The following is an 11,701-nucleotide window of genomic DNA, read 5'->3' as shown; positions in this document are numbered from 1 at the left end:
ATAACATTAAAATTATTTAATTTGATATTGTGATAATTTTCCTGCAGGCAATCCCTTAACTTGAACGTAATTTACTAGTATGCATTAAAGTGTAAATTTAAATACCGTAAGCAGTTTACACAATAGGAACAAGTAAACCAAATTATTCAGTATCTCCTATGTCAGTTAGAAGAAGCACAATTTTAGTGAAGAGGTATTTCGGAACGATAATTTTTAATGAAAATGAAAACCTACAACCTGTTTTCCAGTCATTGACCGGGTTAGGGATGTAATAAATGAGTAGGCTATTAGTACGATGGAGTCGCCACTCCCAACGTGATCTAGTAATGACTGATAGATGCTATGAAATGAGAATGGAGAGTTTTGCTGGAATGACAGATGACAGGGAAAACCGGAGTACCCGGAGAAAAACCTGTTCCACCTCCGCTTTGTCCAGCACAAATTTCACATGGAGTGACCGGGATTTGAACCACGGTATCCAGCGGTGAGAGGCCGACGCGCTGCCGTCTGAGCCACGGAAGCTCCCGTCATTTTTTAATGTCTTAATAAAATGAGTACAGAGAATGGGGTGCAGTTTTTTTTAATTTCCATCCTTTAATTAGTTAATACCTATATTTATCAATCATTCTACGTATTCTTTCTTCGCAGGGCTGAGTAGTTTAGACGGTAGAGCGTTGGCCTTAAGTTGGCGGGATCGATCCTGGCTTAGTCTGGTGGTATTTGAAGATGCTGAAATACGTTAGCCTTGTGTCGGTAGATTTAATGGCATGTAAAAGAACTCCTTCGCGATAATATTCAGGCAACTCCATATCTCTAAAGCCGTAAAAGCACTTTGAGCCGCTCATTATATTTGCCCATGAATGCAGGAAATTCGTAAACTGACAGTGTCCCTTTGCTTTTACTCTCTTAGAAACACAAAAATGCACACAACATAGAAATATATCACGATTTGTAAATACAATTTTAAAAACCGAATTTTCGCTTAACGATTAACTCTCAATAATAAACATCCCATTATGAACCTATTAGAAACAATTAAACACAATTAAATAATACACCTGTCCGCCTCTGTGGTGTAGTGGTTAGTGTGATTAGCTGCCATCCCCGGAGGTCCGGGTTCGATTCCCGGCTCTGCCACGAAATTTGAAAAGTGGTACGAGGGCTGGAACGGGGTCCACTCAGCCTCGGGAGGTCCACTGAGTAGAGGTGGGTTCGATTCCCACCTCAGCCATCCTGGAAGTTGTTTTCCGTGGTTTCCCACTTCTCCTCCAGGCGAATGCCGGGATGGTATCTAACTTAAGGCCACGGCCGCTTCCTTCCCTCTTCCTTGCCTATCCCTTCCAATCTTCCCATCCCTCCACAAGGCCCCTGTTCAGCATAGCAGGTGAGGCCGCCTGGGCGAGGTACTGGTCTTTCTCCCCAGTTGTATCCCCCGACCAGGAGTCTGAAGCTCTAGGACACTGCCCTTGAGGCGGTAGAGGTGGGATCCCTCGCTGAGTCCGAGGGAAAAGCCGAACCTAGAGGGTAAACAGATGATGATGATGTTGATGATGAAATAATACACCTGAAACTGGTAATTCGAGAATTACTGTACACAGTTTTCTGTCATTATCATGGGTGGCCAGCGCTCCAGCGGCATTACAGGAAAAACTTTCCAATTACTCCTTTATGCTCGATAACCGATTGACGATGTGAGTTGGCCGTGCGGTTAGGGGCGCGAAGCTGTGAGCTTGCATCCGGGAGATGGTGGGTTCGAGCCCCACTGTCGGCAGCCTGAAGATGGTTTTCCGTGTTTTCCCATTTTCACACCAGGCAAATGCTGAGGTTATACTTTAATGAAGGCCACGGCCGCTTCCTTCCCACTCCTAGACTTTTTCTGCCGCATCGTCGCCATAAGACCTATCTGTGTCGGTGCGACGTAAAATAAATTGTAAAAAAAAAAAAAAAAAACCGTTTGTCAAGGCCTGTCCTGTAGAGGAGCTAGCTAGAGCGATATATCAAGTCGGCCGTGGTCTGCTGCAAATGACAGCTCCCTTTGTGGATCAGTGATACGGTGTCGGCCTACCAATAGTAAGATAGCGGGCTCAAACCCGGTGGAGGTGGTCGAATTTTTGTAAGGAGGGGGGAAAAAGTCCATTTGACACTCCATATCGTACGATGTCGGTGTGTAAAATATTGGTGATAACACGGTTGGATTTTCGCCGACAAAATTTATATAAACTCAGCCTCAGACACCCAAGAGATTAGGTTTACACTGGCTTCTAGCAGACCTAGAGTAAAACGGAAAGTCGTAATTGACGAGCAGTAAGGCATATGGCGTCAAATTGAAATGTTTGCACACGGTAACTGAGGACGTATTATTATTATTATTATTATTATTATCATTATTATTATAATATTTGAATTACAAGTCGTACTCTCGTTCGACACCAGAAGGCTCATTGTTCTCTAGCCTACCGAGTGGGAAGTGACGACGCCATCTTAGCTCCAATTAATATGTTTCCTGTTCAATACGCATGTATGTGGCGAAAGAAAAGGCGATACCAACAAATTAATCGAAGAGGATGGGAAATTAATAAACAGAAAATGAAATGCAACAAAATAATGACAAGTATACAAGAATAATCCGCCTCTGTGGTGTAGTGCCACCCCCGGAGGCCCGGGTTTGATTCCTGGCTAACCCACAAAATTTGAAAAGTGGCACGAGGGCTGGAACGGGGTTCACTCAACCTCGTGAGGTCAGCTGATTAGAGAAGGGTACGATTCCCACCTCAGCCATCCTGGAAGTTGTTTTCCGTGGCTTCCCACTTCTCTTCAAGGTAAGTGCCGGGATGGTACCTAACTTAAGGTCACGGCCGCTTCCTTTCCTCTTCCTTCTTTATATCTTCCAATCTTCCCATTCCCGCATAAGACCCTGTTCAGCATAGCAGGCGGCGATGTATTGATCATTCTCCCCAGTTGTATCCCTGACCCGTAGTCTCACGCTCCAGGACACTGCCCTTGAGGCGTTAGAGGTAGGATTCCTCGCTAAGTCCGCGGGAAAAGCCAACCCTGGAGGGTAAACAGATTAAGAAAGAAAGAATAAAATAGGATGAAGATGGAAAGATAAGTATGGAAAGAAATAGAAAAAAAATAGATAAATGTATGTGTTAGTCGAGCTACAACGAAGCTGAAGACACGACAATGGAAAGAAGTAAGAATACTACAGTAAAATGTGTTAACAGTTTATGAAGGTATGACACATAGCCTCAAGTGTACCATCTAGTGCTGAGGAGGGTACAAATTCAGAAAGATCGAAACGAGGAAACAATAGTGAAGGACAGGGTAAGCAGTGTCCTTGCTGAAATTATTAGGATTTTTACGTATTTCCAATCTTCCCCGTATAAATTTTAATTGGGTTGTTAAGTTAGCATGGTTAAATTTCTTAACAGCTTTAAAAATTTGAAAATGGCAGCATATAGGTGACGTATTTTTGAAGCTTCACTGCTCTATAATAATAATACCTTGTGGTTATTTCTAGTACGACATAGCCTTTGTAGGGCACACCCTCCGAAGAGGGTTGGTTTCATCTGCCGTGTGTACGAAACTGTGTGTTATTGTGGTGGAGGATTGTGTTGTATGTGCTGTGTGAGCTGCAGGGATGTTAGGGAAAGTACACACACCCAATCCCCAAGACAGGCGGCCGGGTTCCGGCAAAGTTCCGGCCGGGAATCGAATCCGGAACTCCCTTTTCATTGAGTCATGGAGCTGGACTACTTCTCAATGAAGACAAATCGAATATATAGGTCTTCACAACCTACACAGGAAACAACATATTCAGCATCGAATATATTGTTTTATGTTTGCATTTGAACTTCCAATTTGCCACATGTAGGTTTTATCAGAATGACACAGTTACGTGTTATGCATTGTGCGCTTTATAATCAAATTTATGCTATCAGGATGTTTCAGTGCGCTGTTCTGAGTAATTTACATAAAAACATGTACACGTACCGTAAGTGCGATAAAACAGAAACAAAAAAATAATGGCGATAGACAGCTTATTATTTGCTTGAAGTCACTGATATTGTAATATCGATATCGTATTTGACATTGGAATCAAGAGTTCAAAAGGGTATCAAAACAACGTCACCGGGCGAGTTGGCCGTGCGTTCAAGGGCACGCGGCTGTGAGCTTGCATCCGGAAGATAGTGGGTACGAATCTCATTGTCGGCAGCCCTGAAGATGGTTTTCCGTGGTTTCCCATTTTCACACCAGGCAAATGCTGGGGCTGTACCTTAATGAAGGCCACGGCCGCTTCCTTCCAACTCCTAGGCCTTTCCTATCCCATCGTCGCCATAAGACGTATCTGTGTCGGTGCAACGTAAAGCAATCAGCAAATAATAATAATAATAATAATAATAATAATAATAATAATAATAATAGTAGTAGTAATAATATTAATAAATAACGTCATGTTGTCCGAAACCTTCAAGGTTGTGCCTCAGTAAGATTTCCTCTCGGATTACATACACATAATTAGAAGATATTTTCAGTTCAACTGAGACAGCGGCGGAAAGCGTCTAAACAGAACTTCACGAAAATTAGTATTTAAATTAATGGATGGGAGTATTGTGTTTAATCTATATACGAGTTTTGTTACTCTAATGTGGTACAGAAATAATGGGGCAGACCTTAGAACAAGAATAGTTAAATATCTCATTTAAAATTAGTTGTAGTATTAAGCTGTACATTAAGAAATTTCTGCAAAACATTATTTCCAATTTTTAATTTCGGCATGTTTTAAACTCGCAACGAATTGTCATGGAGTTATTCGCAATTGTTTAAGTCTTATAAGTCCCAAATACGTCCAAATATATTATTTCTATCCAGAAACTGTTTATACCATAAGTTGCAAAAAAAAATAATCCAACTTTCCCAACTTTTTTTCTGATAAATCTTTAAATTGCGAGCTATTATAGCGGAGACATTAATGAAATTATTCTTTATTGTTGAGTCTATCAACGGCAAACATGGCCAAGACGGTAAGACGGTAAGATTTATCATTTCATAGCTTAAGTGGTGGCGGTGCTAACAGTTGAATCATTCCCTGATACTGAAAATGACTATCGAAATATAGAGGTAATCTGAAGGAATGATCACTCAAAGAATGAATTGGAAAGAAATCACGAATTGGGACGAAGGGAGTGAAAGACTTCCTAGGCTTCAGATATTCTACTGTCGAGGAACCGGAAAGAAACAAAAGTTTTACGAGGAAGGCCGATAGAACACAAAACCGGAGCTCGGCTCTTTCAGGTCTTCCTGGACAACAATAATGTTACACTGAGTGAGTATTTTAATCTGCTGTGACCGGTTTCTCCTCGCGCGACTTACCGCCGTAAGATAGCATTCTTACAGTAACTGATAAAAACTGCAATAATGTAGATTGTTACCATCGTACTCAAGTATGGCTTAGCTTGATATTCATGCAGTATACTCGTAAAACCTCAGTAGGCATACGCTTGATCACAATTTTCAACGTGCGTGATAGCGGCGTCAATTATCTGAGCAAACCCAATTTGACTGAAGTGGCTTCCAACAATGTTAGGATTCATGTTTCATTCTCTTAAGATTCAGATCCAATAATACGAATTTTTTGTGATTCATTACTTGTAGTTTGTAACATTCATTGGTGGGACTGGAATATTTCAGTCGATATTGTAGAGGGCATGAAGTACAGCAGGTTCGGTGGATATATCTTTAATCACTAGAAGGGACTACGCACGCACACACGCACACACACACACACACACACACACACACATACACACACTATAGTCTCTCTCTCTCTCTCTCTCTCCCTATCTCTCTTCAAGAAAGGCCGTAGTACTACTACGGCTCTGCTGAGAGTTACGGATGATATACGCGCGGCTATTGATAAGAGGCAGCTTACTATCTTATGTCTCTTAAGGCATTTGACTTTGTTAATCATAAGTTGTTTCCTGCAAAGTTGAAGTCAATTGGTTTCTCGCAGAGTGCTCTGAATTAGTTTGAATCATATCTATCAAGTAGATCACAAAGCGTAACGTTTGTTGACGGACGATCCTCTACCTGGGAATCAGTAAACTGTGGCGTACCAAAAGGATCAGTCCTCGGTCCTTTATATATTTCTATTTATATTAATGACATTTCTGAAGCCTTTAAAAGTAGTACCTTTCACATGTATGCTGTTGACTTACAAGCTTACTTCCAATTTATTCCCACTAACGCACCTTCTTGTATAATGCATTTTAACCATGATATCTCTTGATCAATCGAATGGAGCGCAAATCATAACATCCAATTAAATGTGGCTAAGACCCAGCTTATTTGCATAGGTTACTCAAAACTCCTGAAAACTGTTGACCTCAAATTCCTCCCAGCAATAAAAATTATAGATTCAGATATCCATTATAGTGACACCGTTAAGAACCTTGGACTCATTATCGACAGAACCCTATCCTGGTCTGATCATACGTCATATGTGATCAGAAAAGTTGTGTCATCCATGCATATTCTGAAACATAACGTGTCATGTACACCACCTTGTCAAAGTCTTATATTCCCCATAATTGACTATGGATCAGTCGTATACAACGACTTATCTGAAACTTTGAACATACAACTACAGAGGGTACAAAACGCATGTGTTCGTTACGTGACAAATGCCAGGCGTGATGAACACATAACACCCTATTACATACAGCTGCAATGGTTGAAACTCCATGAACGACGGGATATCTCAGTAGCCGTTGCTACGCACAAAATTCTCAAACTGAAGACCCCACCCTACCTTTATAATGCATTTAAATCTATGGAGTCAGTACATAACAGAGATAATAGGTTTACAAAAACTACCCTTCAAATTCCCCTTCATCGTACCACTAAATTTAACAAATCTTTTGTTTTCACTGCATCCCGTATCTTCAATGTCTTTAAATCTTCACCGTTCCGCAAATGACAGGAACTGAATCCCACTAAAGCAGTCCTTAACATCTATCTTCCTGGAGGAGTACGCAAGGGGCTGAGATCAGGTATTCTTGTGTCTAACAATCAGAAATACGTATATTTCTAAGAAAATTATTTCTGTTTTTTATATTCTTTAGATGCTTGTAGTCTAAAATATTAAAAATTCGAATGATATTCTTTAATGTTATTGGAATTGGTATCTGTATTTTAATTTTTAATTTTTAATTTTTAAGTTTAATGTTTAATTTAATATTTTAATATTATAAAATGTAGTTAGTATAAGCATAAACCTATACTGTGTTATGAGGAAACGCTACATATAGGGGCTTTTCAGCCTCAGTGGCAGGTAAATCATCATTATCAATAAATTCAATTCAATTAAATTCAATTCAATTCAATTCAATTCAATTCTCTCACCATCTAACCATTCCTCGTACAATAGTGAAGTCTTTAAATTTTAGGTTATTTTCATGAAATGAAAAAATATTATTATTAAAACGCGATACCATAAAACAAATATATACCTGTAATATTAAACTTTATTTCATGTTGCTTGAAGGTCCAGCGCCTGAAATAAAAACCAAGGGGTAAAACTTAAAGGCCACGAAGAATGTGATTAAACACATAATTATATGATTAATCCAATTAAATGGATTTTGTCACATCCTTCATATGTTACACATCAACTAAAAATAAATTATACTTAATAATGTTACAAGGAATATGAGTTTCCGAACTGTATGAATTTTTCAGTTGTAGAAGAAAAAATACGGTATAACTATTCACGGGATACACATGTTGAAAATAAAAAAGTATGCAGGGTTGTAATATCGTTGTTAAAATCACTAAACATGCTGTTCCCACACCGATTGGAAGTGTACTACGTAGGGCATAGGGTAATGGCATACAACCGGATGGTAAATCCGATTCAATCAGCTAAATGATAAAATTAGCTTTGCTATATTTGTTTTGTTTAATGTTTAGAACAACACCTATTACATAATCACTGTATTATGATCAAAGTGCTTTATATCACCCAGCTACAATTTCTTTCAATGTTTGCAACATCAAATCGAACTGAAGGTAGCTAGATAGTAAGCTACTACGCTAAGCCTTGAACATGGTTGTCGAATATTCAATCAGAAAGCCGTTGGTAAGTGGTTCGGATAAATATAATTCCTGACATTAAACTTTAACATTATTGCAGTGAAACTATCTGATCTTCCAGTCTGTGGGTAAGGAAGTTATCCATGTCTATGGTCAGACATTATCCGTCGGCGATTGTTGAAAATTAATTTAGATAGAACTCCAGTGAAATTGGCGCAGGTCCAAACGTTTAGCACAGTCTGTAACTCGAGAAAACGCAGCGCCATATATCCACTTGTAAGAGCGGCGCTTTGAATGAATGGTGAAGCACAGCACTCGCGAAGACCAACAGAGCTACTCATACCAAAACGGAGTATGGGGCACGATATTGCATAAACTCGTCGAGTTAAATTAAAATTACACGTAATGGTCTTCTGAATCGATCCTTCTTAGTTCTTTCGGTCCACGCTGTTAGCAGTTTGAGGAATACGGAATTCGCGTATGCACATGGTCGTCATCTCATTTGTACTCCTCTTCCTCCTCCTTCTCATTATTATTATTATTATTATTATTATTATTATTATTATTATTATTATTATTATCAGTATTAGTATTATTTACTTCACGTCCTTACATTTAGTAATATAGCACGTATATCGATATTCTGCATATAATAAATAATCACAATTTACATTGCAATATACGTCTTCATAATTTTCTTCGTTATAGGTGTTGCAGACTATTTTATTTATGGTTCGTACTGAGCATTCAGAAATATCCTGACGATGCTGCAGGTCTTCAATTCTGCAGCCTTTTGTGCCACGTTGTGAGTGTAGAAGGAGAGCTTTAGTATCTTTAAATTTTCTAGAAATGATTTTGGTTGTTATTATTATTATTATTATTATTATTATTATTATTATTATTGTTACCGTGTTTTGTGGTAGTTATGCGTGAAAGAAGGTGCGGGGTGGTGAACGGGTCTCAAGCTACTAAAGTAAAATTAATTTAAAATTTAACAAGGTTATATTTTCTTTTTTAAAACAAGAAATAACAAGCATGGCAGGTACAAAGTAGCAAGTCCAAAGGGTAGTTACAATATTTACAAGATTTGGGCTTCGCGCCCTGACTCCACAATGCTAGGGCAATCAGCCCAGTTTTACCCCAAACACAAGTTTCAACAGAGGGGCAGAAAACCCCATTCATGCCTAGGAGCCCTTGCTCTAAATTACACAGAAAAGCCTCCACGAGGCGTACAACACTCAATTTTCAAAAGAGCCACTCGCTCTCAAATTTAAGCCTCTCCCAGGCCACACCAAACTCCACCTTCAAGTTGTCCTCAACGGACCTAAACACAGGGGTAAAATACCCAATCTACGGAGGTCTGTTAAATGAAAAGAAGGTTAATTAAATGACCTCTAAGGTAACAATTTGAGAGGAGGCGAACTTGCACTCCTAATACACTTTGATTAAGACCTACTTGGCACTAGGCCGTTAATACAAGGGCTAATCCCATACTAAAGAGGTGACTTAAGAAGAGAACAATTTGTTTTACGTTAACGAAGAATAGGTTGAGAAAAATAAGTTCACCTCAAAACAATATGAGTGGGAGCTCGAGAGGGTTAGCACTCTCTATCCCAGTATGTAGCTTTAAAAGAGAATATATGAAAGAGTAGTTACATTTAGGAAAAGGTTACATGGTGGAACGCTTAGAACCCGCCCCGAGAGTTAAACTGCTGAGCTAGCCAAGAAAAAAAGTTATTAATTGGCCATTACCTTGTTGTTGACCGCTGCCGAGGAAAGAGGCGCTTCCCGCCTCCTGCTATGTACTTTATACACTGAAAGATGGAACAGAAGTGGCCCGGAGACCCTAAAATCAGCAGTTTAAATACTCTCGCGGAAGGTTCTAGGCGTTAGGGGAATGAGAACACCCTCCCACGAGGATTTTATTGGTTCATCAATAAACCCCCTACACAATACTAAGAAGAAACACATAATTGGTGGAAAATTAATTTAAGAAATTCGGGATAGGCTAGATTAAAAACAAGGGGAAAGAAGGGGTTAATATTGCCAACTTAACCAATGACTGAAAAAATTTTAGCAAAGAACAAACATTTGAAATAAACATTTCTCCAACAAAATAGTTCTTTGACTTCACACTAGGGTGCACTATTGTTGATCTTCAGTAGTGTCCTCTAGAAGAGAAAGTTCACACTTCTTACTTCAAGCGAAACAAAAACACATCAAAAATGACACAGTTCAAAAACTCAAAATTTTCCACGTGGTGACATCTTCTGAGAAAGTAGAGAATTAATAGCGTAGATAAAGTTCAGACTTCCTCCAGCAGAGGAGTTTCAACTGGCGCAAATTTTAAATTAGCGGCGTGGAGGTGTACCGCCCGGTACAGACCTCCCCCCCCAAAAGTACCTTCAGGGGTGACACATGAAATCTGTTTGAAACAAGGTCCAAGTTATGCTGTGGATATGAAGATTGATTGCAGAAGCATTTATAAGATTTTCTTAATTTGGTTTGATTCAGTTTCAAAATTTTGTTGTTGCAGGTGAAGTAAAGTCTTTATATTTGTAGAAGTTGAATTTCTGAAGATAAACTTTTAATACTTAGAGGTGAAGAAAAATTTTGCAATTGCCGCCAAATATTGCTGTTGAATTCCCAAGTGTAGTCATTGCTTATCGTAACTGTCCATGTAGTTGATGTTGATTAAGTTGAATGGCCAGACCGGCCGTTGCAGCTTGCGTCCAAAAGGAGGCCGCTCGGACCCCTCAAGTACCCTGAGATACCGTTCGCCCGCACTATGAGGGGAGCAGAGGTGTTGAAACACGCCGCGCCCGCGGTGAACATATACAGGCTGCGGGCAAGTAGCAGGTCGTGCGCCGCGCATCAGCCTTGGCCGGGAGGAGAGCTCCGGCTCGCCGTGCACCTGACGTCCTCGCTGGAGAAGAGGGGGCCCGTCCTCTGCCCCAGTTGCTGCACGGCGCCGCGCGGCTGCGGGGGCACTGAAACATTAAAGCTAGGCGGCAGAATTGTGTTGGACCATCATCTTTTTGAGGGCACAGGCTTGGTGAAGAGGTTGAGGGGTCAGCGGTGTGCAGGTGTCCATGGCATTTAATGTAATCAAGCCGCAGTGTGTATAGCAGGAGACGGGAGCGTGGTAATGGCCATGGTAAGGACAAAATGGCAGTTTAACGGATCGGGGAAGGTTTTACAAAAAGCTTACATATAAGACAAAATATTATAGAAGGGGCAGAAAGCCTTAAAAGTGAAACTCAAAAAAAAAAATATAACCTTCATATTCCTTTCAAAATAATATGAAGCAAGTTAACACAGAAATTACACCGGTTTCACCTGGGACAGGTGAACTCTAAATATCCTCTCGGTGGCTGGATTACTTAACAATAAGGTAACCGGCGTAAGGAAATCCAGAATAATGCATGGCCCATGGAATCTGGGGGCAAGCTTGCCCGCGGGAACAAAGTTCTTGACCATCACCTGGTCACCTACCTTCAAAGTGGTGGGTCTCCGTCCACGATCATACCTTTCCCTAACCTTTTCATGAGATACCTTAAGATTGGCTTTAGCCTTCTTCCAAAGATCTTTAATATTATCCGGATCT

This window comes from Anabrus simplex, chromosome 1, assembly GCF_040414725.1.
Source record: "Anabrus simplex isolate iqAnaSimp1 chromosome 1, ASM4041472v1, whole genome shotgun sequence".
NCBI lineage: Eukaryota > Metazoa > Arthropoda > Insecta > Orthoptera > Tettigoniidae > Anabrus > Anabrus simplex.
Note: the sequence above shows the minus strand (reverse complement) of the source record.